This window comes from Vicugna pacos, chromosome 19 (genome assembly GCF_048564905.1).
Source record: "Vicugna pacos chromosome 19, VicPac4, whole genome shotgun sequence".
NCBI classification, from domain to species: Eukaryota; Metazoa; Chordata; class Mammalia; order Artiodactyla; family Camelidae; genus Vicugna; species Vicugna pacos.
In genome coordinates, this window is record NC_133005.1 from 37,208,236 (window position 1) to 37,234,829 (window position 26,594).

Here is a 26,594-nt window from a genome sequence, read left to right on the forward strand (position 1 = left end):
CTGTGACTGGCTCAAAGTTGGTGCTCAGCTCAAGCCAGAAACTTGGACCTGGTCCCCTGGAGGCAGATAAGCCAGCCGTGGAGCCTTCTCACAGTGGGACACTTCTCAGCCATAAAGGAACCCATTGCTGATTCTTGCAACAGCACAGTGGCTCTTGCAGCTGTTAGGCTGAGTGTGAGGAGCCAGATGTGAAAGAGCACATACTGTGTGAGTATGTGCTCTATCTGCAACTCCAGATGAAACAAAACTAACCTGCAGTGTGTAACAGGGTGACCTATGATGACAGCCCAGAGACCAGTGGTTACCAGGGGCTGAAATTATGGAGGATTGTTTAGAAGGTAGCATGAGGGCACTTGGTCATAGAAATGTTTGTATTGTGTTCCTGGTGGCTGGTTCTTGAGTTCATTTGTCAGAGCTCATCAAATGGAACCCAGGAACATCTGGGCAAATTTTCTTCTGTGTTCATTATGTCCCGCTTATCTTAAAAGGTAGAAAAAGTTTATTGTCATTGTCATAAATGTACTATTATTTCTGTGTCTGTTCTGTGGCCACCAAGGCTCCTGTTAGCCCCCTTTTCCCTACCTCTGGTCCTGTTGAAGGCCTCTGGCACCTGAGGGAGATGGCCTGGCTTTGCAGAAAGGGCCCTCAGACCCAGGTTCCAACCTGGCTCTGCCTCATTCTTGCCGTCTGCCTCAAGTGGGTCATTTAAACCTCAATTTCCTCATCTGTAAGTGGGGCTAATACTGGTGCCCTGCTTGTGAGATTGTTGCCAGGATTCGGAGAGATGAGAGGTGTGGAGGCCATGGATATTGGAGGCTCACACAAACAGACAAGCACAACACAGCACAACAGAGAGAAGCTGGGAGAGGGTGGGGTGACTGAGGATGGGGGTCTGGAGCCAGACCAGGGGGCAAATCCTGCTCCCTGGGCTAGTACCCTAACCTCTCTGTGCCTCAGTTTCTTTATCTGTAAAACCAGGTTGATAATAACACCCTACCAAATAGGGCTGTGTTGAGGGCTTACTGCGATAATCCATGGGGAGCTAGGACAGTGTTTGGCACACAGTAAGTGCTCTGTGAATATCAGTCTTTGTTGTCATTATTCTCTGGGATGGAAGGAGAGGTGCTCACAACCGTGGGGGCTAATTCAGAAAGCCAAGTCCCCTGAATTGTGGCCCCACCTTGGGCCATGGTGCCCCTGTGGGTGGAGGGGTGGGCAGCCCAGCCTCAGCGGACCTCAGGGTCACGGAGCCTCCAGGCACATCCTGGGCTCCTCGGGACAGCCCCCGCTGCTGGGACAGATTACTTCCTTCCTCTGTTCTAGGTGCCAGGCAGGCCCAGAAACCGCCTGATGTCAGCAGGCTGGCCCCGCCCTCCGATGGGGAGGAAGTGGGCGGGTGCCCTGGACACAGATGAGCCAGGCAGACGTGCCCCGAAGCGGCACAGTCAGGACTGATGTGGGCATCGTGCATCCGCTGCTCACGGAGCTGGCCCTGGCCCGGTTTGCTAACGCTAGCAGCTTCGGGACTGTCTGGGGTCAGAGTGAAGTGATCCAGGGTGGCCTGGGGTCAGGGCATGTGGTCTGTCCCTGCTCCTCAAAACACAGCCAAGGAGTGGCTCCCTGGGACCTTAAGCGGCAGGAAGGGTGGGCAGTATGTCCCAGGAGGCGTGGTTTGGAGTGTCTGGGGGTCCACTGTGTGTGTATATTGTGTGTATATAAGGATGTGTGAGTGTGTGAATGCATGGCTTTAAGAAGGTGAATGAGCATGCATACGTGTGTGCACGTGTGTGGGACTGAGTGTGTGTGGGTATGAGTGAGTAGGTATCTGTGCTGTGTGTGAGGGTGCTGGGTGGAGAGCTGGATCTATTGCTGAGTGTGCAAACATGCTTGAGCATGTGAGCATGCGTCTGGGTGTGTAAATGACAAAGTGAGTGTGTGTGTCTAACTGTATGCATATGTAAGAGTGTGTCCCCAAGTCTGGATCTTGAGGTCAGGATGTGTCTGAATGTGCGTGGAAGTGTATGTATATCCCTGACTGAGTGTGTGTGTGTGTGTGTGTGTGTGTACACCCACTACTATGAAAAGTTCTGTAAGAAACTCCTTTTGTATACAGAGCTTTGCTTTCTTGCACGAGAATGTTCACGGCTGGTGGGGGAGGGGTCAGTGGGTCAGTGCATTTAGAATCTTAACTAAAGTGACCAAGGAGCTCCCAGGGAGGAGAGAGGAGGTATGATTGTCAAACTGAGCACTGATCAATCAGAGCAGGTGCCAGCTGCCAATACCTGGGCCTGCCAACTTCTGATCCCACCTGCAGTACCCAAGAAGGGCTTGACCCGGGGGCATTCTGAGGCAGGCCCCCAACCAAACTAGCCAATGATCAGCCTTTTTACCAGCCAATAATAATAGCAAACATTTACTCATTCATTCATGCACCAATATTTCCTGAGCACCTACAGTGTTCCAGGTGCAGTTCCCGGCACTGGGGATGCAGCCAAGAACAAGCTGGACAAAATTCCTTTGCTGGTGACACTAACATACTGGTGGGACCAAGCAGACAATAAAAAAATGAACAACAGATGGAGAGGGTTAATTGGTCATAAGTGCTGTGGATAAAAATAAAGTAGGAGAGGTAGATAGAGAGCAACGGATGGGTTTGCTGCTTTGTTGGTCAGCTAAGACTTCAGTGGGAAGGTGACATTTGAGTGAAGACATGAAGGAGGTGAGGGGTGAGCCATGTGAGTATAGAGGGGAAGAGGATTCCAGGCAGAGGGCACAGCAAGTGCAAAGGCCCTGGGGTGAGCGCATGTCTGACTTGTTCAAGGAAGAGAAGAGGTGCCAATGCAGATTTAATGTATGTAGGGTGAGGCGGAGGGGGTAACTGATTATAAAAGCCCAAGAGTTCCCATGGGAAGATCAAACAATAGAGAATGAATAAAAGAGAAACTGAAAATCCATAGTAACTGGAGTAGGGGGAGGAGGAGATGGAACAAGGATCAGGGTGTCTGTTGTACAGTTCACTCGATAATCAAAGCGATTTTCCATTTTGACAAGGCAGCATCAAAATTGTGCAGCTGCATCCAGATCTCTCAACCACAGCAAAATGCTGTCTTTACAGCTCTCACCCCAGCCCCGAGCCCAGCCAGGCACATAGTAGGTGCTTGCTGAAGGGAGTCTCTGCCTTCCACATCCTTCCAGTTCCCTGAGGCCTGAGGGGGAGAGGAAAGATGGGTGTAACCCCCTCCACGTGGAAACTTAGCCCCAGCTCCCGCGGGCTGCCTGCCTGGCCCCTGGTGGCCCCAGAAAGACAGCGTCGCCTCCCCCTTCTCCTGCTTTTATGAGCTGCGAAGGAGGCTTGTCCCACATTGCACAATTGCCCCTTAATTGCTATTTCCTCTCAGTTATGAATTATGTCATGGATACGGCCGCTCACGTTATTAAACTTCCACACAGGCCTTATCGTCTGGACCCCAGCCAGCAACCCGGCCTGACCTACTTTCCCACCAGATTTCAAAACCTCCTCCCTCATCCTCTTGCTGGACTTTTCCTAAGGAGAGCTCGCTGTGCCCAAAAACTCGCCTCTAAAAATAAAAACTAGACCGAGGTGGGTGGGGCAAAGCTGACCTCACGAAGGCCTGAGGCTGACAGCAGCCCCCGTGACTGTGGCCAAGCTCCTCCCCACCTAGAAGTTTCCTCAGGCGGCCTGTCCTTGGGACGCAGGCTTCCTATCAGGACAAGCTGTGACACAGACCACAGTCAAGGGTGCCCTGGCCGTTGTTTCTCAGTCGTGGTTGGGATGACTGACTTTGGAGTCAGGCATACCTGGGTTTGAATCCTGACTCGGCCTCTGACCAGCTCGTTCATTCATTCATTCATTCATTCACCCCACGAATCTTTATTGAGTATGTTATAAACTGAATGCTGGCAGTGTGCTGGGTGCTAGGGACAGATCAGAGACTACATTGGATAATATTGGAGAATTAGTTCCTGCCCTCACAGACCTTGTAACCTAGTGGGCAGAGATAGGCACAAAATAAATAATTGCATAATAAGGGCAGTGAAGATAAATGAAAATTAGACAATGTAGTGGGTTGGATAGTGATGGGAACACCCTTAGTTAAGATGGTCAAGGGGGGGTCTCTCTGAGGAGCGGGACATTTATGCCAAGACCCCAGTGATGAGAAGACCCAAGTCTGGGAAGCAGTGTCAGATGAGGGTGGGGAAGTGGGTGACCCCGGGGGCACTCAGGCTCGTTCAGGGACAGGTAAGCCCTTCAGAGTGAGTGCCTCCTGCACATTCTCCCCCTGGGCATCTCACTTGCCTCGACCTAGTCCCAGACCTGCTGGGAAGGAAAAGGATCCAAGCAGAGGAGCAAGTACAAAGGCCCTGAGGTTGGGAGTGAAACTGGTGTGATAGCGCAGAGAGGTGGGGAAGATTAGGGGTGGAAAATGAAGTTAGAGAGGTAGTGGGGGAAGATCATGGGGGGCCTGGAAGGCTGCATGGTGAGGATTCAGTGAGAGACAAACAGATTTTGAAGGTTGAGCCGGCCATACTTGAAGGTGAACTGATATTTACAGGGAGGTGGGGAAGAATCCGGACCAACTCCTGGGCCAAATGGATGGTGGTTCCTTGACTGACTTAGAGGAGACTGGCAAGTGCTTCATATCCCTGAGTTTTTTTTTTTCTTCTTCTTCATCTGAGATGTAGGGATAATAACACCAACCTCCCCAGACAGCGTATCACACTTAGCTCAGAGCCCCACACATAGTAAGTGCTTTTCTGACGGCCCATGCAAGCTCAGTGACTTACCTGGAGTCACCCGGCAAGTTAATGACACAGCCCAAACCAGAACCCAGATCCTACACTCCAGGACATGTTGCAGCAGGCAGGGCTGGGCCTTGGCACACGGCTCTCCAGATATGCAACCTCCCAGCCAAACAGGCTGAGGCTGAATTTTTTTTCCTTTCTCAATTGTGCTTGTGCGTGGGGTTGTTTATCTAACTTGGCCGAAGTTTGAGGCCTGAGCCTGTAAACATATCCTTTTAATTATTCCACAAATGGGACATGTTCATGGAATAAAAATTAGAAAATGCAAATAAGCAAAAAATAAATAAATAAAGCAAAAAGCAGAGAGAGGAAGAGAGAGAGAGGGACTGGGGAGAGAACAAACCAAGCATTTAAACTAGCACACCTGGTGCCTATAGAAGGAATTAAAGACCTTCATTGCAGGATTCTCTGACACGATAAAAGACTGGAAGCAACTTGAGTGTCCAAAATAGGAACCTTTTTTGTTTTTTTTAGTATCCCAGTTTCTTTGTTTTTTCTTTTCTTTGTTTTAAATTAAAGTATAGTTAATGTACAATATTAGATTCATTATATTAGTTTCAGCTATGCAACATATTGATTCATTATTTTTATAGATTATGCTCCATTTAAAGTTATTATAGAATATTGGCTATAATGCCTGTGCTATACAATATATCACTGTATCTTATTTATTTTACACATAGTAGTTTTTACCTCTTACTCAAGAATAGGGGCCTTTTTAGCTAAATAAATTAAATAGTATTCCAACATCATGCACCCACTGAGGTGAATTAAGTAGATCTGGAAATACTGCCAACATGTAACATTAACCGAGAAAAACAAGATGCAAAACAGTGATTATAGGATGCTAAAATTTGTGTGTGTGTGTGTGTGTGTGTGTGTGTGTATGTATGTGTGTATGTGTGTGTGTGTTGTAAGGCAAGAGGGGGCAATATGTGTACATATATACACTGGGAGATGCACAGACCATCTCTGGGAGAGACAAGTCTCCCTGTCTTTTCCGGGAGGAATGGCAAGTCAGAAATCGGAAGGAGGTGACTTTTCATTCCTTTTGCACTGTTAGAAAGCTTTTGGTTTTGGTTTTGTTTTGCTGTGTGCATGCCTGTCTTCTGTGAAACATTTTAGTAATATTTGAAAGATCAGAGACTCTCCTCTTGGACTCAGAGATTTTCCCAAAGGCCTTGGGATAATCTAGGCTAGTGTTTCCTAAAAGCCTCCCACGAGCCCAGGATTGCAGTGAGGTGCCAGTGGGCCACGGGGCTTGGGGAGGAGGCTGCAAGCCTCCTGACCCTTCTCACTCTGAGCAGTTTCTCTTTTATCTTTTTTATAGGTTGGACAACAAGTAAAAGTTCAGCTATAAAAGGATTTTGCCTACTTTGAAATGAAATGTTTGAAAACTTTGATCTTGAGTAATCTCATTCTACTGATGAGAAGACAGGGGCCCAGAAAGGAGGGGAAAAAAGGTGATCCCAGAGTCAGGCAGATCTAAGCCTTGACTGAGTGCCGTAGGTGGTAAATTTGCCTCCTTGAAACCTTAGTTTCCTCCTTCAAAAACAAACAAACAAACAAACAAACAGCAAACAACTTAATTAGTAAGAACTCTTCACAGATATCTAAAGCAGAAGTAAACCCTGAGTCCTTAGTCCTTTTGATCCCGGCGGAAAGATGCTCAGGAAATCAGAGTGCCTCTGATTCTCACCATCTGAATTTCCAGGAAGAATGAGAGTAACCCCTACCTGCCCCCCACCCCCTATTTCACTCAAGTCCAAGATCAGGCATATCCCAGTTTATCAGACGTCAACTCACCGCAAAACTCGAGACTAACTAGGATGCTTTCAACTATAAGGACAGAAAACCCAACACAAATGGCTTAATTATTAAGGAAATGTACTTTCTTATATATTCAGAAACTCAGAGGCAGTGGGGTGGCTCTGTCAGGCATGCAAGTAACACAACCTAACTGTTGGCAGGTTTCTGTTGTCTCCTGTTACTAAATCCAGGGGTAGGCCTCTTGGGCTGGTAGGATGATTCAGTGATACCACCAGGGGCCCAGGTTCTTTCTCGATTTTTGCTCAGACATCTTGAACATGTGGCTTTTGTCTTCATGGTTGGTCATGGTTGCAAGATAGCCATTCAATCTCCAGCTCGTACCCAAGTTACAGACAGGAAGAATGGGCCAGGGGTAAGCAGAATTGTTTGTCTCATTTCAGAAAGCTTTCCTGGAAGCCCTACTTGGCAATTTTTGCTTGATTTTCATTGCTTATACCTGGATCAAATGGCTACTCCTCGCTGAGAGGGAGTTTAGGAGGGTGAGTATTTTCAGCTGGCCTACTGCCATTCCAATAAAATCAGGGTTCTGTAAACAAGAAGGAAAGGAAGAGTAGGTATTGGGCAGGCACCAAGCAGTATCTGCTACAGGTAGCTCAAGGGATGTTAAATATGAAGACTCAAAGACATTCTCCAAGACATTTTTTTTTCTTTTTCTACTCTGCTATCAGCAGTGTGTGGGCTTCTGTCCTGAGACTTGATTTATCTCAGGCTGGGGAGGATGACCCCTTCCTTGAGTACATAGGTGGATGTCCCCTCAAACAAGAGAAGGTTCTCTTAGCCAACAGGAAGAGTTGACAGTGGCCGTGGTGGAGCAGTGGGCAATGTCTGCCACACCTCTATTAACCAGAACTTTTTTTTAATCCCGTCCTCTTCTCTCTTCAACTCACTGCGATCTCATTTCTGTTCTTATGATGTGTGTCAGTTATCTACAGATGCGATAATGCTGTGTAACAAACCATCCCCAAACCTTGTGTTGTCTTGGGTATGGAGTTGCTGCAGGTCAGCCAACCTGGTGTGGGCTTGGCTGGGTGACTCTGCTGATTTTGGCTGGATCCATCTGCCTGCTTGCTGTTCTGCTGGACGTTGGCTGACTTAGACTGGCCTGGTTGATGTAACTCTGCTCTGCTCCACATGTCTCTCATCTTCTTCTGGGACCCAGGGACCATACCAGGTGTGTCAGTTACAGTAGTGGCAGGAGCACAAAAGCCAGGTGGAAATATGCAAGGACTCTTAAAGCCTAGTCTCCAAATGCCACTCTGTCACTTTCATCTCATTTTATTGGCGAAAGAAGTCACATGGCTGAACTAAAGTCAAGGGAGAGGAAACATGCTCCACCCCTTTTGGGAGAAACCACAAGGTCACATGTCAAAAGACGTGGATGCAGGGAATGGTGAAGAATTCCTTAGCTTTGATATCACCTCTATTTGCTGTTATGCTACTTCATTGACTTCTCTTTTTCAGTCTCATCTATGGGTTTCTCTTCACTCTCCTCTCTCTCATCGTATTTAAGAGAATAAAAGGTTTGGGAGGTGGTTTATTACACAGCATTATGGCAGCCATAGATGGCTGATAATATGCAGTGAGAGTGGTAATGAGATTTTGGTGAATTGAGAAGAGAATGGATAAAAAATTTCTAGGCAATAGAGGTGTGATGGACCTTGCCAGTTGCCCAACCACAGCCATGCCAACTCTTCTCCCTGGCTGAGAACCCTTTTTTATTTGAGGGGCTATCAGTCCATGTGTTCAAGGAAGGGGCCCCTTCCCCAGCCTGAGTAGCTAAGTCAGATCTCAGGACGGAAGCCCTGAGCAGAAGAGGGACATTGGGAGTTGCTAAGGTTCCATCTTCACCTCTATTCCTTCTGTACATGGTCTCTGACTTAGGACCCTCCTCACATCTTCGGTCCCCATCTTTGCACTGATAATTCCCAAATCTGTAATTTCAAGCTTTATCTCTCTCCTGAGTCTACCTGCTAACTGGACATGTTCATTTAGACATCTTACTGACCCTCAACTCTTTTTTTTTCCCCTTCTCTGACCCTGGTACCCTTGGCGTCAACCACACCCCAAACTTCCTCCTGCTTTATTCTCAATCTCATGCATACACATCCATGCAGTCACTTGATCCAGGAACCTGGATGTCAGCTAATCCTCCTGTCTCCATGCTCCCCTTCGTGCTACAGCTGGTACTTATAATGGCCATTTGCTAAGCACTTACCACATGCCAAGCATGGGACTAAGTGTCATACAAATATCATCTGATTTAATCCCTGAGACATCCCCATGAGGAAGGTGCTGATATCAAGTTGTCTCATTTCCACACAACACTGTCCAGCAGGGCCCCTCTCCCCTGCCACGGTGCATGCCCCACAATTAGGGCATGTGGCCTCTCCCAGAAGCTTCAGTGATCATTCCCAAACCAACTGACCATAGAAGTCCCCACTTTAAAGTCCTTTATGATTCTTATTTTCCTGAAGACTTGCGCTAAAAACCTTTTGGTCTGAAGTAGTTGGCCCCAAGATTCTTGCATTTATTCACACAAAAGAAGAAATAATTGAGCTAACTCAACATGCCAGGGAGTTTCTAGGTACCAGAGAAACACAAAAATTCCCTGGGAACTTAGGTCCAATGACACTAAACAAAAGAATAAATATCTGACAATCACTACCATGTCAGGTAGTGACAAAGAGCTATGAAGGAAAATAAAGCTAGGGCAGGGATAGTTATTTTGGGAAAGAGACACGATTTGGGTGGGGGTCAGAGACAATATATTTCAGTGAAAGAATTAAGGGAGCAGTAGGTGCAAAGACCCTGAGGCCAAAAGAGGAACGGTGGAGGCCAGTGCAATGAGTGGGAGAGATGGTGGAGCAAGGGTGGTGGAGGAGGGGGAAGACTGGGCAGGCAGAGCCTTATAGGCCACAGCAAGGATTTGACTTTTAACCTGAGTGAAGCAGGAGCCACCGGAGGGTTCTAAGCAGTGGAGGGATGTGACCTGACTGAGGTTTTCATGGGATCCCATTGACTGCGTGTGGATAACCGTCTGCACAGGGCCAGAGCAGAAGCAGGAAGTGGGGTTTTGCAGGCCTCATGACACTTAGGTCATAGAGGGAATTCAGATGTTTGAGTAACAGTCTCAAAAAGCACAAGAGAACCAAACAGCATTTTGGGGTTAACTCAGAATCCACCAGAAGATGGAAGGGACCAGCATGCCTTAGCCTCAGGCACCCTGACGCCACCACCAGCCTTTTCTGCAGCATCCTCAGGAGATGCTGATGCTATGGTGCTGGTGTTGCCTCTGGGTTTCCCCTGTGCTTGCGGCCTGGCTGTTCTGAGCAGCACTGTGAGTGTGGCCTTGGTGACGGTGACCAGTGACCAAGCTCCCACCAAAGATGCTGACAACTCTGAACCCGAGAACAAAACCTGACGCTTCTAGTCCTGCAAAAACAAGCCGTGCCTCCTTGCACGCCGTATCCCCCCAGCGCCAAGTTCTCTTATCTCACCGCACAATCCTTCAAAGAATAACATGGCGTATTTGTGCCTGCGGTTTGGCTTCCCCAAACCTGTGACATCAGATAAGTACGATGTTCACAAAAATGAACAACATCACAGAGAGGAAAAAAACAACCGAAAAGAAGCCCCTGGTTTCAGCCTCGACTTCCTCTCTGGGGAGGAAGGGTTGCTATCTGGTTAAGGTTTCAGTGTGCAGAGGCTGGGGGCCGGGGAATGATATCCTGCCCTCACCCCAGCTGGCTCCCATCTCAGCCTTAAAATCTCCCCTGCAATATGGAAACCATGATCTCCACCTCTCAGGGCTGCTATTGAAAAGTGATTTTAAAAAAAATACCAATAATGGCTAATCTTTGAATCAGTCATGTGCCATAGGGCATTTTCTTGTGTAATCTTCACATGCACCTGTTTCACCCTCATGTGGGGTAGCTTCTGAGGTCATCTCTGGTTTACAGATGGGGCAACTGAGGCTTCAAGTAGGAAACAAAGGTGGCTACAAAACACTATGTGGCCATTTTTGTTTTTTAGAAGATGCAAATAAATAAAATAGAAATTAAAAAACTTAAAACCACGTAAATATAAAAATATAATTAGGCAAAAAAGTTTGGCAGGATATGTGCCTAAATGTCACAGTGGTTTTCCTAGGTGTCAGGATTGCTCGGGGGCCAGTGATCCCATGGCTCTCTCTCTTCCATCACTCCGGGCTTAGCAAAACGTCACCTCCGCCAAGAGGCTCTCTCCAAGCCCCTGTCTATGGTGGTCCTCTGGCCTGTCCTTATTCCATCACTTTATTTCATCTTTTCATGCACCAGTCATCACTGGAATGTACGTCAGTATTTCATGTGATTCTGAATTTATCGCCTGTGTTTCCCACTAGAGCATCAGACCCATGAAGCTGGAACCCGTTCCTGTGTGTCCCATCTGCAGCTCCCCGAGCAGTGCCTGACCCTACTGAGCCTCAGTAGATATTCCTTGACCAACTAACTGTGTTTTCTTCTATATTTTAAATTTTTTCTTTAAAAAAACAAACCATCTGAATTATTTTTAATTGCCTTTTTAAATGTTGGTCAAAAATGAGCTGGCTGGAGCCCCTGCAGGAAAGCGTTGTCTCCGCAGGCTTATCTGGCTGGAGTGAAGGAAGTGGGTACCTTGCCTTTCCACGGGTAGGTCAATCTGTGAACTTCCCAGAGTTTCTCAGCCTGGCCTGCCCTAGTTCCCTGGCGCTGGAGATCTCTCCGCCTGGGACAGGGTTATCTTTGAATGACAGCTTGATCAGCATCCCCCATCCCCGGGGTGAGGCTGCCCTGAATCTCAGGGGGCAACAGGGGACCTCAGGCCAAACGCAGCCCACAGGAGGTGTTACTGAGCCCACGCAGTTCCAACATCTTGGAATTTTGCCATCATTTAAAAATCAAGAGACTTTGGAAGGAAACTAAAATATCTTCCCAAAGGGCATAAAATAAGATGAGAATAAATAGGTGGGAAGACTTCACATACTTCAAGTGACATCTCTGCCAACATATATAAACTTAATGTAATTTCAAGTAGTGATCCACAGGATTTTTTAATTGGATAAAATCATCTTGGAGTTTACAAGGAAAAGTATGAAATAGAAGAAGGGTGGGAATGACTATGACAAAGGTGGTACTTCAGCTCACTGGGAAAATGGAATATTGAATCCAGGATGCCAGCATAACACACTATTGATTTATTTTATTTATCACTAAAATAAAAATAGGCACTCATCTTCCACCATATGAAAAAAAATAGAGAGATTTCACATAAAACCTCTGGAATTCTGGCCTGCCTGAAAACTCTGGTGACACTGGGCTCTTATTTTCCAAGGCAGCCGTGGGCTGGTGCTGAGCTGAAACAGGGGTGGGGTAGGGGGGGTGCTTTCCAATCTACCACAGTCCCCACCACTCCCTGCTGTCTCCCAGCACAGCTGCCTTCAATTATCTGTGTGTCTTGCCTGGGCACTGATATCATTGGAGTCTATAACCCCTGAACTCAGGACTAGACACAGCAGAGAGACTCAGGGAACTTTTGAGGTTGGATTCTGCTGTTAGACACTTTTTCACTCATGTCATTTTTCTTGGTGGAAACACAGATTTGGAGGAGAGATGTGGCTTGAGGAATTAGTTAAGAGCCTGGACCTGGGAGTCAGAATCTTGAGCGACCTCTGAAGAGTGACTTCCCCTCTCAGTGCCTCAGTTTCCTCCTCTGCCAAGGCGAATAATAAGAGCTGTCATTCATCCTTTACAGGAATCCAGGCTGTTGTTTTTGAAAATACTTGGCCCAGGGCTCAGTGCAGAGTCACTCCAGGGAAATGGGATGGTGATAACAAACCCTCCCTCTCAAATTTAGGGTTTTTAGTTCTCAGGCTTCTAAGGGAGGCCAGGGAAAGAGGAAGAAAAGGAAGGAGGAGCTGGGCAGAGCAGAGGATTTGCTTTGATCTCCTTTTGCCAAAAAGGAGGAAAAAGAATAAACAAACAGCACTGGCCTCCTTTGATTCCACCCTGCCCCATGCACTCTGGAGCTGATAAGAACCAGCCAAATTTGATTCGGGCAGCTCCACCCTCCTGACCAGCCTTTCCCTGGGACCCCAAAGCCTGTCCCCCCGCACCCTGCCCGCAGTGTCCACCTTTCAACCCTTTCTTGCCTTGAAGGGGAGAAAGATGGGAAGCCTTCCCCACAATAGAACCCACACCAGCGATGAGAGAAGGGGCTTGGAAAGAGGCCTCTGAACACGGTGTGAACCCAGCCCCCAGTCCCAGCAAGGAGCCCTCACAATGGGGACTAATGGGAAATGAAACTCCCAGGCATTGAGAATGAAAAGGGTGGAAGGAGGGTGAAGTTTTTGGTGAAGCGCAGTAACGTGTCCCCACCCAGCAGTTGGTGGAGAGAAACCACGTGGCACAAGGGTTCACAGTGTGGCTTTGGACGCATCCCGTTCATGGTCGTGTGACTTTGGGCAAGTGACTTCACCCCATCCAGCCTCGGTTTCCTCATCCGCCCTGGCACTTGCCTCGTGGGATTGTTAAGAGTTAAATGAGGTCCTGCCTATCAAGCGCCTGGCACACAGTAGGCATAATAACTGGACATTGTTATTGTGAAATCGCTTAGGGAGTCCCAGGACAGCCTCAGGCAGAGAGACGGAAAAATGCGCAGACCTCAAATCCAGAAAGATGAAAGAGGATCAGTTGTTTGAAATCTCTCAAGGCGCCAAGGGCCATGCAGTCAACAAGGTCAGGAACTGGGGCCTGTTTGAAGTCGGGAAGAGGTAATTCCAGACAGAGTTTAGCACAAAGAGAGGACATTTCCTCCACGTTACCTCCAAGGATGCCCTGGCTGATGGCTTGAAGAGCTTCCCCAGGGACTGATAAGTAGCTCAAGGCTAAGGCAGAGGGGCTGAGAGAATAGTCTGTGGGGTCAGAGATTCCGTCCCACCCTAGTCCCTTCCTAGCGAAGTGACCTATGTGTCCTGGTCTCAGTTCCTCCACCTGTAAAATAGGAGCCATAATAACATCGGCCTCTAGAGTTTGAGAATAGAATACACGGCATTCAGTTGGTGCTCAGCGAATGAGCAGCAGTTATGAGCCACAGCTGCATTAGGGATAGGGTGGTTAAAGCAAGGGTCAGTGGAGGGAGAGGAACTGACCGGTCTGGAGTTCTCACTTAGTAAGCCGCAATTCCACGGCAACAGCTCGCCCACAGCCATTGGGGGCAGGGCCTTGCTCTGCTTTGTGCAGTGCTGAGTCCCTGGGGCCAGAACAGTGCTTGGCATACACCAAGGATTTGTTCGTGTGTGAAACTGTACATCCTGTGAAGCGAAGTCAACCTCCACGAGAAAAAAAAAGGCACAGAGAGGCCAGGTAACTTGTCCAGGGCCTCACAGCGGCCTGCCTACCTGGAGTCACAGCTGGGACTAGGACTGAACTGATCTGGCTTCAGTCTGACCTCACCCTACTGCTTGACCTCTTAGAGGCCAGTATCCCCTTCTTGTCCACCCACTTCCAGGCTTCCCCCACCTGGCAGATCCGGCCCAGGTTGCTCCTTCAGGCTCCTGCTGCCCTCAGCAAGGACACACCTTTCCTCCTCTTCCAGGCAGGCCGACAGTCAGGAACTCACAGACCCTGGGTCTTATCTGGCCTTAGATATGTTCTGGGTGACCTCACGCACAGTGTGGTGTGTGTGTGTGTGTGTGTGTGTGTGTGTAGGGTTTATTCCCTCATAATTTTGAATAATTTGCAAACATTTAAAAACTGGAAATTTCACATAAAAATCAGGATTTCTAGCTTCTTCTGGAAAATTGGCAGCTCTGGCTCCCCAGGCCCACTTCTCTGATCAGCTGGGGTAGTGTTCTGGGCTCCTCAGGTCCCCACGTCCAAGCCCAGCCCTCCTCACTCATCCCTGGGCCTGCTCTCCTTCCCTGGGGCCTCCTCGCATGAAGTCCCCAGACTTGCCACGAGAGACCCAGGCTACCCGAGCTCCTGGCCACTATGTGGGCCTCACATTCTTGGTCTTGCAGCCTGGGATGCTCTCAGGGAAAGCCAAAGAGGCTGGACTGGACCTGGATTCCAGGTTTGTGGTAGGTAGAATGATGGCCCCTCCAAAGATGTCCACATCCTAATCCCCCGAACCTGTGGTTATGTCACCTTACCTGGCAAAAGGGACTTTGTAGATATGATAAAGTTAAGAATCTCGAGATGGGAAAATTAACCTGGATTATCCCTATGCTCAATGTAATCGCAAAGGTCCTTATAAGAGGGAGACAGGAGGATCAGAGTCAGAGAAGGAGACGTGATACTGGAGGCAGAGGTCGGAGTGATGTGAGCCCAGAAATGTAGGTGGCATCTAGAAGCTGGAATAGGAAGAAATAGAGCCTCAGAGGAAACACAACCATGTTTGAGTTCGGTCTTAGGAGACCTATGTTGGACTTTGGACCTCCAGAACCAAAAGATAATAAATGTATGTTGTTTTAAGCCGCTAAATTTGACATAATTTGCTATCATAACAATGGGAAACCGATAACTGGTTTGAATCCTGGTTTGGCTACTTGATTGCCTGTGTGCCCTTGGGCAGGTGACTTGCGATTGTGGAGTCAGGTTTTCCCCATCTGAAAAGGGGTAACAGAGGAGCTCCCTCTGGCATGTTTGTGAGAGGTAAGTCAATGACATAGGTGAAGAGTGGCACCCAGCCTTACAGCTCCTGATGCCAGATATTCTAGCATCATCCTCACACTGAAACCTCAGAGCAGGTTTAAAAATCTGCCCACTGCTACCCAGCCCTCGAGGATAAAGTCCAAATTTCTTACTTATGGCCTGGCATAACCCACCTGGCCTAATAGTAGTAACATTGTTAGTGCTTATAAAGCATTGGGCACGTGCCAGGCACGATTCTAAGCAGTAACCAAATATTAAGTTCATTTTATGTTCACAACAACCCTATCGTTTTCCCCACTTTTCAGATGGGGAAATTGAGGCCAAGGAGATTAAATCACTTGCCCAGGGTCCCTTGGAAGGTTGGTAGCTAAGCTGGTATTTGAACCCACACTGTTGGGCCCTGGGTCCTGGGTGCTAACTACTCGGCCGGGCTGCCTTTGTGTATGAATAGGCCAGGGAGTAGCACCGAAGGCCCCAGAGTGTGGCTCGAGACTCAGTGATCATGGTGTCCCCTCCACCCACCACCTGCCCCAGGGGCAATCCTGGACTAAAGGCTCTGAGGGTCATAGCTCCTCGTTCACAGCGGTACCCAAGGGTGTGTTTGTTCCACAATTTCCATTCTATGCTGGGTACCATGCCCCAGAGAAAATGCAAACGCCTCCACTGCCCCCAAGATCCTGAGGACAGATGAATATATAACTGTCACAGCCCAGCGAGAGACATCGGGAGCTGGGGGTGGGGGGAGGTCAGGGGAGGCTCCCCTGAGGAGGGGCGTACAAGGAAGTATTGACATTGGCATGGCAAAAAGACTGGGCAGAGTGCTCCAAGTGAGGGACAGCTGGGGAAGGACCTGAGGGAGAGGAGCGTGTGTTCTTAGAGAACTGTACGTGGTCCTGTGTGGCCAGAGAGCTGTAGGGAGGGGCTTGACCACTCACTGTCCTTGTGACCTTGGGCAGCCCACACCACCTCTCTGGGCCTCAGTGGCCTCATCTGTAAAATGGGTATAATGATAGTAGTAGCATCTCCTAGAGCTGTCATGTGGATTCAGCACAAAATAGCATGCAAAGACCAGTGCCTGGCATTGGGCAGGGCTGCCCAAGCGTGAAGTGGTGTTGTTACTAGAATTATTAGGCACCTGCAGCATGAGCTGCCCAACCTACTCACTTCTTCCCCTTGTGGTCAGCACCTCAGATGTAGAAGCCCTGGGGCCCCCACATTCACGTTCACAGGGATGACCCAGGAGGTAGGTGAGGAGCTGCTACCTGCCAGGATGTCACACCAAGAGGCAGGTGCTTCTAGCACCTTGGACTCAGAACTCCAGACCAGGGTCCACCCTCCCCCTGTTTCCCAGCTTCCAGCAATTTCAGCCCACCTGCCCTGCTTTGCTCCCTCCAGATCCCTCCTGTTCTTTTGTGTATAGCATTTCTCTTTCTTCCCCTTGACTCATTTTAACTTTCTCTGCATCTTGACCAATCCTGTTTGTGAGTCACATTTGATCCTTGAGTTTCTCTTTTTCAAAGGCACATTAAGACAGTGAAAATTGCTAAGAATTTTTGAGCACTTGCTATGTGCCTGGCATTTCCATTCATTCACTTATTCATTTGTTTATTCATCAATTTATTCAACAAAAGCCATGGGCACCTCCCACGGGCCTTGGGGTTCATCAGTAAACCATGGAGATTGCTGCCTGGTGGCGTTCACATTGCAGAGTCGAGGGAAGGAGAGGAACAGATAATAAATAAACCTGCAAAGTCCACAGCCTGTTCTGTGTATACACAGACTCACTGAAGCACAGCAACCACTATGTGAAATGTTTATCCCCATTTTCCAGGTGAGAAAACCAAGGCTCAGAGAGGAGAAGTCACTTGCCCAATGTCACACAGCTAGGAAATGGCCAATTTAGAGTTTGAATCCACACCAGGCAGACTCCAGCACCCAAGATCTTAACCTCCCCCAGGAGGCTGTCTACTAAGATAAAAGCCATTGACCTTGTTGGCACATTTGGGAAGCATCACAGTGTCCCAGGTTAAGGGTGTTTGTGTCCAGGGGCTCAGCTCATTGCCGTGAGTCCACAGGCAGGATGCGCTCCGCCCTCCCTTCCAGCAGCCTCCAAAGGGGAAGGCCAAGTACACAGTCACTCTCTGGCCAGAGCCGGTGGGAACAGGACGTCCTGGTCCTCTTGCCCTGGCTGGGCCCAGAGAGCTATTTTGGGGCACGTTTATTGATGGGACACGGGTGCCCAGCTAGACTCCTAATTCAAGAGGAAGGCCACAGGCTGGTCTAAGATGGCTCTGCTTCTCCATGCCCTTTGCTGCCGTGGGGCAGCCATCATCTGTGTCCTGTCCACACCCCAGGCCCAGGGTGTAGCCTGAGCTGGCTGGCTCCAAGAAAGGCAGGGGTCCCCACTGGTGTGGAGGGACACTGGGGGGTCATGTGGATTACTGTTTCCCCAAATTCTGGAGCCTGATTTGATTCACAGGAGGCAGAACCCAGAATGAATACAAGAATGAGTTGTGAGGTCAGATGCAAATTCAAATCCCAGCTGTGTCCCCCATAACATTTTTGCCTTGGGAAAGCCATGGCAACTCTCAGAGGCTCAGTTTCCACCTCTGTAAAATGGAGTCAATAATAATCCTCGCTCACAGAGAAAGAATGAGGCTTAAATGAAACAGTGCATACAGCTCAAAGCCTGGCATACAGTACGTGTTCAGTAATTAACAATAACTTCGCAAATAATGATTGACAGCTAACATTTACTGGGAGTTTGGCACAAGCCAGGCACTGGGCTAAATTATTGATCTATTTCATCCCCCAGCAATTCCAGGGGGCAGATGAGTGACACTATTACAGATGCCACTATTATCCCTTTGTACAAATAAGGAAATTGAGGTTCAGGAAGATAAGACTTGCCCAAAATCACACTGCAAATATGTGGCAGAAAAACCTGCCTTTGAACTCAGACCTGAAGAGGGGACAGGGCAGGGCCACACCCCATGTTCCCCACGCCTCTTCCTAAGAGGATGGTTACAAAAGTCCCATAAACACCCGAGTCCCTGCTGTGCCATGCTCACCCCGGTCATCCCTCAGTTCAGGGAAGTGACCTCCTGGCCCTTCCACTTGATGGAAATCCAGAAACCAAAGGTTCCAGAAGATTCCCTTGACCTTCCTTCCTCCTCTCAGGGTTATTTTGTTTTCCTGGTTTGTCAGCAGAAAATCTCCACAAAGAAATGGCTGGGTTGGCAGATGTCATGGGCTGACTTGGAGGGGCATTTTGCAGTGTACACTGCGGACAGGGTGCTGGGGGCCCTGGTGGAGGAGAGGAGGGCAGGGAGCTCCCACCCCTGTGCAAGTGCACTCCAGACTCTTTTGGCTGAAGGAAGCAGCCCTCTTGCCTCTCTAGGCTGCTCTCCCCCCCACCCCCCCCCCACACCATCCTCCAAAAGGCTGTGCTTTTCCTGCTTCCGGGCCTTTGCCCCAGCTGTGCCCTCCCCCTGGGGTGCCATCCCTCCCTTCTCCTCCTGCCAGATGTTCTTCCGTATAAGTCACAACTCCTCCCCTGGGAGGCTTTCCCAGAACGCCTCTCTTAGCTCCCCCAACAGTATTGTCCCCCAGGCTTTGGGTTGTCATAGCAACTGAGAGATACTGCTTCCAGAACCACCTTGTGCTCCAACTGGCAAGACCCTGATGTCCATCTGGAGAGTTCACACTTTCACATGGGTGTCACACAGACCCCTCAAATGTCACAAAACAGAACCTCCCATTTCCCTTCCTAAAATCCCAGCCCTGCCCACCAGTCATCTCTCAGTAAATGGTGTTACCCCTCACCCAGGTGCTCAGGAAAAAAACCTAGGAGCCATATTTGACTCCCTGTTGCCTCATCCCACACATCTTATCCATCAGAAGTCCTGTCAACTCAAATGCCAAGTACACCCCAAATCCATGTTCTTGTTGCCACCTTTGAAGCCACCACCACGGTGCAGGTGGCCACCATCCTCACCCACCTGGACTGTGACAGTTGTCTCCTCCTAGTTTCCTGGCTTCCAGCTTTGCTCCACTTTACCCATCACAGTAGTGGAAACTTTTTTTTTAAAGATAAATTAAGTCATGTCATCCCTGCTGAAAACCTTCTGGGACTCCCCATCCCTCTTAGAATAAAAATCCTCCTCCTCACCATGGCCTATAAGACCTTGTATGATCTGGCCTTTGCTCACCTCCCCAACCTTATCCTTACCCTCTTCCCTCATTCACTCTGCTCCTGCCACACTTGCCTCCTCCTGGTTCCTGAGCTCGAAAGCTTGTTCCTATCCCTAGGCAGAAATTTGCTGTTCCTGTTGCCTGCACCTTCCTCTGCCAGATAGCTGTCTGGTTCATTGTCTCACTTCATTCAGGTCTCTGCTCAAATATCATCTCCTCAGAGAAGATTTCCATGACCTACCCATATGAACTACTCCTGTCCATCACCACCTATTCCTCTACCTACTTTATTTTCCTTGTGGTTGTTACTATCTGACGTAGTACATATTATCAGTATATTTGTTTTAATTTAGTTTGCTGCTAAATGTTTAATGACTGGCTCTCGGTAATCAGCGAGCTCTGATGTTTACATCTTCCAATTTCTGTAGTGTAATTACTCCTACCGTGGCCGATTTCAAGGTCCCAACATGACTTCACTGAACGTGGAGTTGAGAAGAGCTGTTCAGTGTCATGCCATCAGATACTGTTTCTATCGTGTAGCGTGGTGTCTGATGCAATATGATTCAATAGATGTCAACAACCTCAAGAACATAGAAAACAGTAAATTAATTGGAAAGTGATGAGTTTTGAGTAGTTTTACCTTTATTTGTATTATAGTTTATTTAATTGTAAGTTTAAATAATTTAATTTTTAATGATGGCCTGCAGAATTCTGCAGCCAGTACAAGCCAGCTCCAGCACACCAATAACTATAAGAAACAGAAGGGCAGGGATATTGTCCATCTTATTTCCTGCTGTTTCCCTGGGGTCTAGAATAGTAGTAGAAGGAGCCCGTGGTAGGTGCTCAGCCTGTATTTGGTGAACATTTTATAATGTATCTGTTTGCATCAGAAAGCACAAACTGTTTGCCCCGATCAACTTGACTGTGTGGGCTGAGTCCAGCCTACAAATGGGTTTCATTTGGCTCTCAGAATGTTTTTAACATTTTAAAAAATTCATTGCCAACATTTAAAAGTCATGAGATTTTTGCATGAAATTCCACATAAACCTGGATTTTCAGCTTCTTTTGAAAATTCAGAAGCTCAGGACACACTGGGCCCGATTCCCTCATGACAACAGAGATCAGAGCTAAGGAGCAGCCACCCACTTCAGACAGGGCATGAGCTTGCCAGTTCACCGCAGTCCCCACCCCTCCCTGTCGCCTCACCCAGGGCCCACTTTATTCATTTACATAACCTGCTGGTCTTGTAGATATTCGAGTTGTAATTACGGTCTTAGCCTCCAATCTAACATTTGTCAAGGTGACCCCTCCAGACTGAGGCCACCTTGAGGACTGGCTCTGTGAGTTAGACCCCCTGGGGCTTCCATTCCTGCTACAGGGCCCGGCACACAGTAGGCCCACAGGTTCTGGAATTTGGTTAAATGTTTGTTGTCAAACGAATCCCAAACCTTCAGTTGCCCTAACTGGGGCATGCACTAAATCCAAGCCCCGACCGGAATGTGACAAGGAGGTTGGCCCAGGCCAGGGTTTAAAAATACCCCAGGGCTGGTCAGCTGTGAGCACTCAGAGGTGTTGAAACAAATGGGCAAAGTCTGGCCAGAGGCCAGCCCCCCAACTTTGCTCTGTGTGAATGTGGGCTAACGGGAGGGGCCACCAGCAGTTCCTGGTGGAGGTGGAGCAGTAGGGAGGCTGGGCTGCAGCCCCCTCCCCCAGTGCCCTGCTTGGGAAAGGTCAGCGCTAAGTTTATAAACAGCATCGGGTGACATGACATAATTTCGCATAAAGGGTTACCGGGCAGAGCATAACACAGGGCGGCCTCCCCTGATGTTTCCACGCCACGGTCTCCTGGCATCGAGAGAGCTGGGATGTTGCTCACCCTGTGGTCTTCCCGCGGCCTTCAGAGCCACTGCCCAGCCCACTGGAGCCATGGTTAAAAATAACGTTCACAGCACAGTCCCCTGGGGGACAGCCAGCGGTGGAGCTGGACCGGGGAGGCACGAGCTCTGATTGAGGGCCCACTGGGTGCCAGGCTCTTTGGAAACCTTTGCTCATTGAGCCTCTCAATGGCCTTGGGGAGGAGGGATCATTGTCCCATTCACAGATGGGGAAACTGAGGCTGGGGAACAATGCACTCACTGGTTCAAAGTTTCCTGCTCAGTTCGTGGCAGCGCTGGCATTCAGATACAAGAGGCTAAAATGTCAAGAAGTCAGGGGCTCAATGTTTCTCTTTGCTGGGTCCCGAGTCTCTGGAACAGTGTCTGGGGCCTCAGCAAGAAGTAAGAGGCAGCTCCCACTTCATATGTGCAAGACTTGCTCCTCCCACTGACATTTTGGAGTTAGGGGTGGACAAGGGGATACACATTCATAGGTAGATTAAATATATTGTGTTTCAGATGGCAAAAAGTATTAAGGAGAAAATTAAGCCAGGGAAGGAGGATGGAGTGTCTCAGAGAGTACAGATCTAAATGCAGGGGCAGGGCCACAGGAGGCCTTGCTGAGCAAATATTTGAAGACAGACTTGAAAGAGATGAGAGATTGAGCAATGGGGATATCTGGAGGAAGGACATTCTCGGCAAAGGAAACAGCAAGTGCAAAGGCCCCGAGGCTGGATTGTGCCTGGCATGTGTGAGGATAACAAGGAAGCCTGTGTGGCCAGAGCAGTGTGAATGAGGGGCAACACGTAAGGCAGAGAGAGGGGGGCAGATCATGCAGAGACTTGCACATCACAGGAAGACTCAGGCTTTTCTCTGGGGTAGAGGGGAGCCATGGAGGATCCTGAGCAGGTCAGCAAGGTCTGACCTGGGTTCTGAAAGAATCGCCTAACTGTGTGTGGAAAATGAACTGTCAGGGCTCAGGGGAAGGGAGGCAATGAGGAAGGAGGTGATTGCAATGGTTCAGGCAAAAAATGATGGTGACCTGGCCCAGGGTGGACACTGGAGGTGGAGATGTGGGGAGAAGTCCATGGCCTCATATTCTAGGTCTGTTCTAAAGGTGGGCTGGACCAGATGTGGCAGAAATCAAGAAATCAAGAAATCAGGGGTAACACCAAGGTTTCATACTGAGCACCTGGAAGGATGGAGCTTCCCCCTTAAGAAGATGCCCATGCACTATGCTGGGCTCCCAGGGGAGGACAGAAGTGGAGCAGCCCTTCCCAGGGCCATGTGGAAGCCTTCCCTCAGTATGGAGGCCTTGTTTTCTGAAATCCCCTCCAGTTCAGATCAGTATTCTTCCCCATCTCCTCCATCCCAGCCCTCATCTTAAGACCCTTGTAAATTGTGCCGAAGCCATCAGATCCTGCTCCTCCTCCATCCCTGAAGAGCAGCTAACACCTCTTATAACCCCCACCATGTACCAGGCAGGAGCCAAGCCTTTACATGTGTGCACTCACTTGATCATCACAACAAGTCAAAGAGATGGATGAAGAAACTAAGGCCCAGAAAGTTTGTCACTGAAGTCTAGGATCACACAGCTAGCAAGCGACAGAGGCAGGATTTGACCCCAGCAAGCGACAGAGCTCATGCTCTTATCCACTATACTGTCTCCTGGGAAGCTCACCATTGACCATGAAGAGCTGAACTGCACCTGAGAGACTAGAGTGAGAGGAGAGGGCTTCAGTCACCCCTCCCACATGGCAGGGACAGTTATTCTGAGCACCTGCCCCGTGCCTAGTGCTGTACCCAGGATCTCTCTATTCTACACATCAACCAAAGGGGTAGATATTATGATGATTGTGCCCATTCTTCAGATGAGGAGACTGAGGCTCAGCGAGAGGAAATGCTATGTCCAAAGTGGCACAGCTGAGGTGTGAGAACCTGGAATCTGGGGCTCTAGACCCCTTTTGTCCCCTCCTCCGCACTGCCTGTGCGTGTCACCTGCTTCTTGTCCTAGTAGTGAGGGGAATGCTCAGAGGTGTGATGACCATGTTGGGTTTCCTTCCGTCTGGTTGGCATACGATGGGGAAGCAGGCTGAGGACAGGGAAAGGTAATTCAGGGACAGCATAGCTCTTTGGGCTTGTAGATTCTGTCTGGTACAACCAACATTTTTGAGGCCTGCTCTCAGCCAAGTGCTGCTCAGGGGATACTGAGGCAGGAGCGTGTGGCTGAGTGTTTGAGAGAAGTTGAGGACTTGGTTGCCTCTGACGGCATGGAGTTGTCACTGGAGTTCAGATCAAGAGCAGCTCAGAGGAGCAGGTCCTTGTGAACTTTTTGCCTCAGGCAGACTCTTTATCGCTCCAGGCCTTAGTTTCCACTTCTGTGAAATGGATTGATAATGCTTGCACCAGAAGGCTGTAGTCAGGACTAATGTTGGGTGCCAAGGGGCCTCGCTCCACCTCCAACTGACTGCCGCTGTCTTCTAGGACAGGAAGAATGCGGGACTCAGCACATCGTAGGTGTCCTGGAGACGTGGGAACTGCTGGACACGTGGGACCTGCTGGACGCATGGGGGAAAATGAACTTTGGAGGGACACTTTCTTCGCTTGGGAAGTGAATGCTTTCCATCTACTTTACACGAACGTAGACGCTCTCCACCACCTGATGAGGTGAGTACTAAGATAATCCTCACTGAACCACTAAGAAAACTGACATCTAGTTATGTTATGAGACTCAACCAAGGTCACAGAGCTGGGAGGTGATGAAGCAGAGATTCAAAAATGACTCGCTCTGCCTCCTTAGCATTACTTCCTCCATCACAAGGCTGAAATCATAATAGCCCAGATTTTTCTTGAACACTTATTATGTGCCATTCACTACTTCAAGCACTTTACCTGTATTAACCAGTATTAATTAACCAATATATTAACCAATATTAATCTTGACCGCCAATGGATGAGACAGGTGCTACTTTCTTCCCATTTTACCCATGGTGAAAGGGGTTAAGTAACTTAACAAGGTCACAGAGCCAGTAATGAGCAAAGCCAGGATTCAAACTCAGACATTCTGGCTCCAGAGTCCATGGTCTTAGACTACAGTGCTCTTCTTGAGACGGTTAGCAATGACACATGGCCTGGTGCCAGCACACAGTAAGTGCTTAGTAAACTGTTAAACCTTTGAAAAAACATGTCGAGATAAGCAGGGCTTTCCTATTCTAAACCACACTGAGGTCTCGCTTGAGAATTCGTTGTTCCCTTATTTCCATCCCTTCCTGTTGGTCCCTCTGGCCCGAGGAGAAACTGCCCATGGGCCATTTTCCCTGTCTCCCCCTCCCTCCAGGAAAATTTTGTGCGGCATCCACGGGGTCACAGCGCTGCTGGCCAGAGGGCTGGCTAGAACCGAGCTTGGCCAGGTTATCAAGGTTCGCGGTCAGCCACCTTCGCCCCTGACCAGAGCTGTCTTTCCAAAACAGAACATTCAGTCACCGCCTGTCCCTGCGCTCAGCTGTCCCTGCGCTCCTGACCTCGCGTCCTGCCCGCCCGCCTGGGTTTTTTCCCCAGTATCCTTGTCTCTTACTGACATCTCGCGAAGATGATCAGAGCAGACAAGAGAGATGGAGAAAAAGAAGCTGAGAGGCAAAGGGAGACAGTGAGAGAAGCTGAGAGACTGTCAGGTACTGACAGAGAAAGACAAAGGCAGATAAGGAGAGACAGAAGGAGGAGGGGCAGACCGAGATGGAGAGACTGAGGGCGCCTGCAGATACCTTCTGCCCTCCTGCGTCCACAACCTTGGGTCTCCTTCCAGTGGCTCTTGACCTTCTCTCAGGCTACAGCAGCTTCTCCCACCTCTCCCCACCACCTCCGGAGCCAAGCAGGTCACCAGAGACCCTCCCCCTGCCCCTCTCCCACCCCAGGCACAATCCCTCACCTAACTCCTGCTCACCCTCTTCCTCCACGAAGCCCTCCCTCAGCCCCTGTCCGAACCCCTGCTGCACTTACCTCACTGTGCTGTTGATGTCCATTTACTGGAGTGTCACCTCCACCGAAATGTCAGCTGCTTGAGGGCACAGACTGGGCCTATCTTGCTCACCCTGCATCTCTGCACCCAGCACAGTGTCTGACCCAGTAGGTGCTCGCTGTACATTGGCTGGAAAAAGTACTAAACCAGCTCCTTATGCGTCACCCTGGAGAAGCCTTGCCTGGTAGCGTTTATCACTGTCTACGTTTCATTGTGTGATAATTTGATTTAGTGTCTGGATCCCCTCTAGTCCCAGGAAGGCAGAGTCTGGGTCTGTTATGTTCACCCTTGTTTCTCCAGTGCCTGGAACAGAGTAAGTGCTCGAATATTGGTTGAATGAATGAATGAGCAAATGAATTAATCACTAGCCATCTGGAAGTTTTGAATCTTATGCTTCAATCCATTTGAATCGAGTTCAACGTCTTCCCGTTACCATTCAGATCAAACCCCGAGACCTTTGTAAGGCCTGTGAGGCTCTGAGTGATCTGGCCCTGCCACCGTCTATCTCCAGCCTTTCTGCCTCCCCTCCCACGGGCACCTATGTCACCATTCTCTAGGGCACCATACATGGTAGACATTCTCAGCCAGCCCCTCCACACCCCACCATAAGTCATGCCAGCAGAGTGGTGGTTGTTTTTTCTGTGAACAGGGCTGCCTAGAAAAATGGAGTGCATTTGCACAAGCAACCTCAATGTCACCAGTGGACCTTGGTCACTGTGGGACAGTCTCCAAGGTTCAGCCGGCCAGCTGCCCAGAGCCTTGTCCTGAGATAGGGTTTGAGTCCTAGGCTCCAAAGGGCTGCCTGGATGGGAGGGGGTGGCCTGGGGGCCCCTGAGTCTGACTTTCCTATCCTGCAGGAAGGGAGGAAAAAGGCCCTGGGGAGCCTGGGGAGGGGGAGGGCCCCACCTCATCCCTCGGGCTCAGGCCAGGCCCCACCTCCACCAGAAAGCTCCCTTGGCCACCTTCCTTGCTTCTGTGGACCCTTGCCCTCGCCCTAACTGCAGCTCATATCACACTCTGCTGAGATTCTCTGTTGGGCTACTTCCTCCACTGGACTGTGCTCCAAGTGGTTAAGGCCAAGTCCTTTGTATGTCGGTGTCCTCAGAGCCCAGGTCCGGCACGTGGGAGTCGTCAGCAAACACATAGTGAATGAACAAATGATTACTGAACGAGCGCTTCCTGCCTTGG

The 26,594-nt window shown here is 49.3% G+C and overlaps 1 long non-coding RNA gene across 2 annotated transcripts in view; it reads left to right on the top strand.

The window, feature by feature from the left end:
* LOC140687457 (uncharacterized) overlaps positions 1-26,594 on the top strand; it is a 284,201-nt gene that overhangs the window by 191,049 nt on the left and 66,558 nt on the right. For both annotated transcript variants that reach the window (XR_012061806.1, XR_012061807.1), the window contains exon 3: positions 23,876-24,058. This is a non-coding gene — a long non-coding RNA (uncharacterized lncRNA). The remainder of the gene's footprint in view (positions 1-23,875; positions 24,059-26,594) is intronic.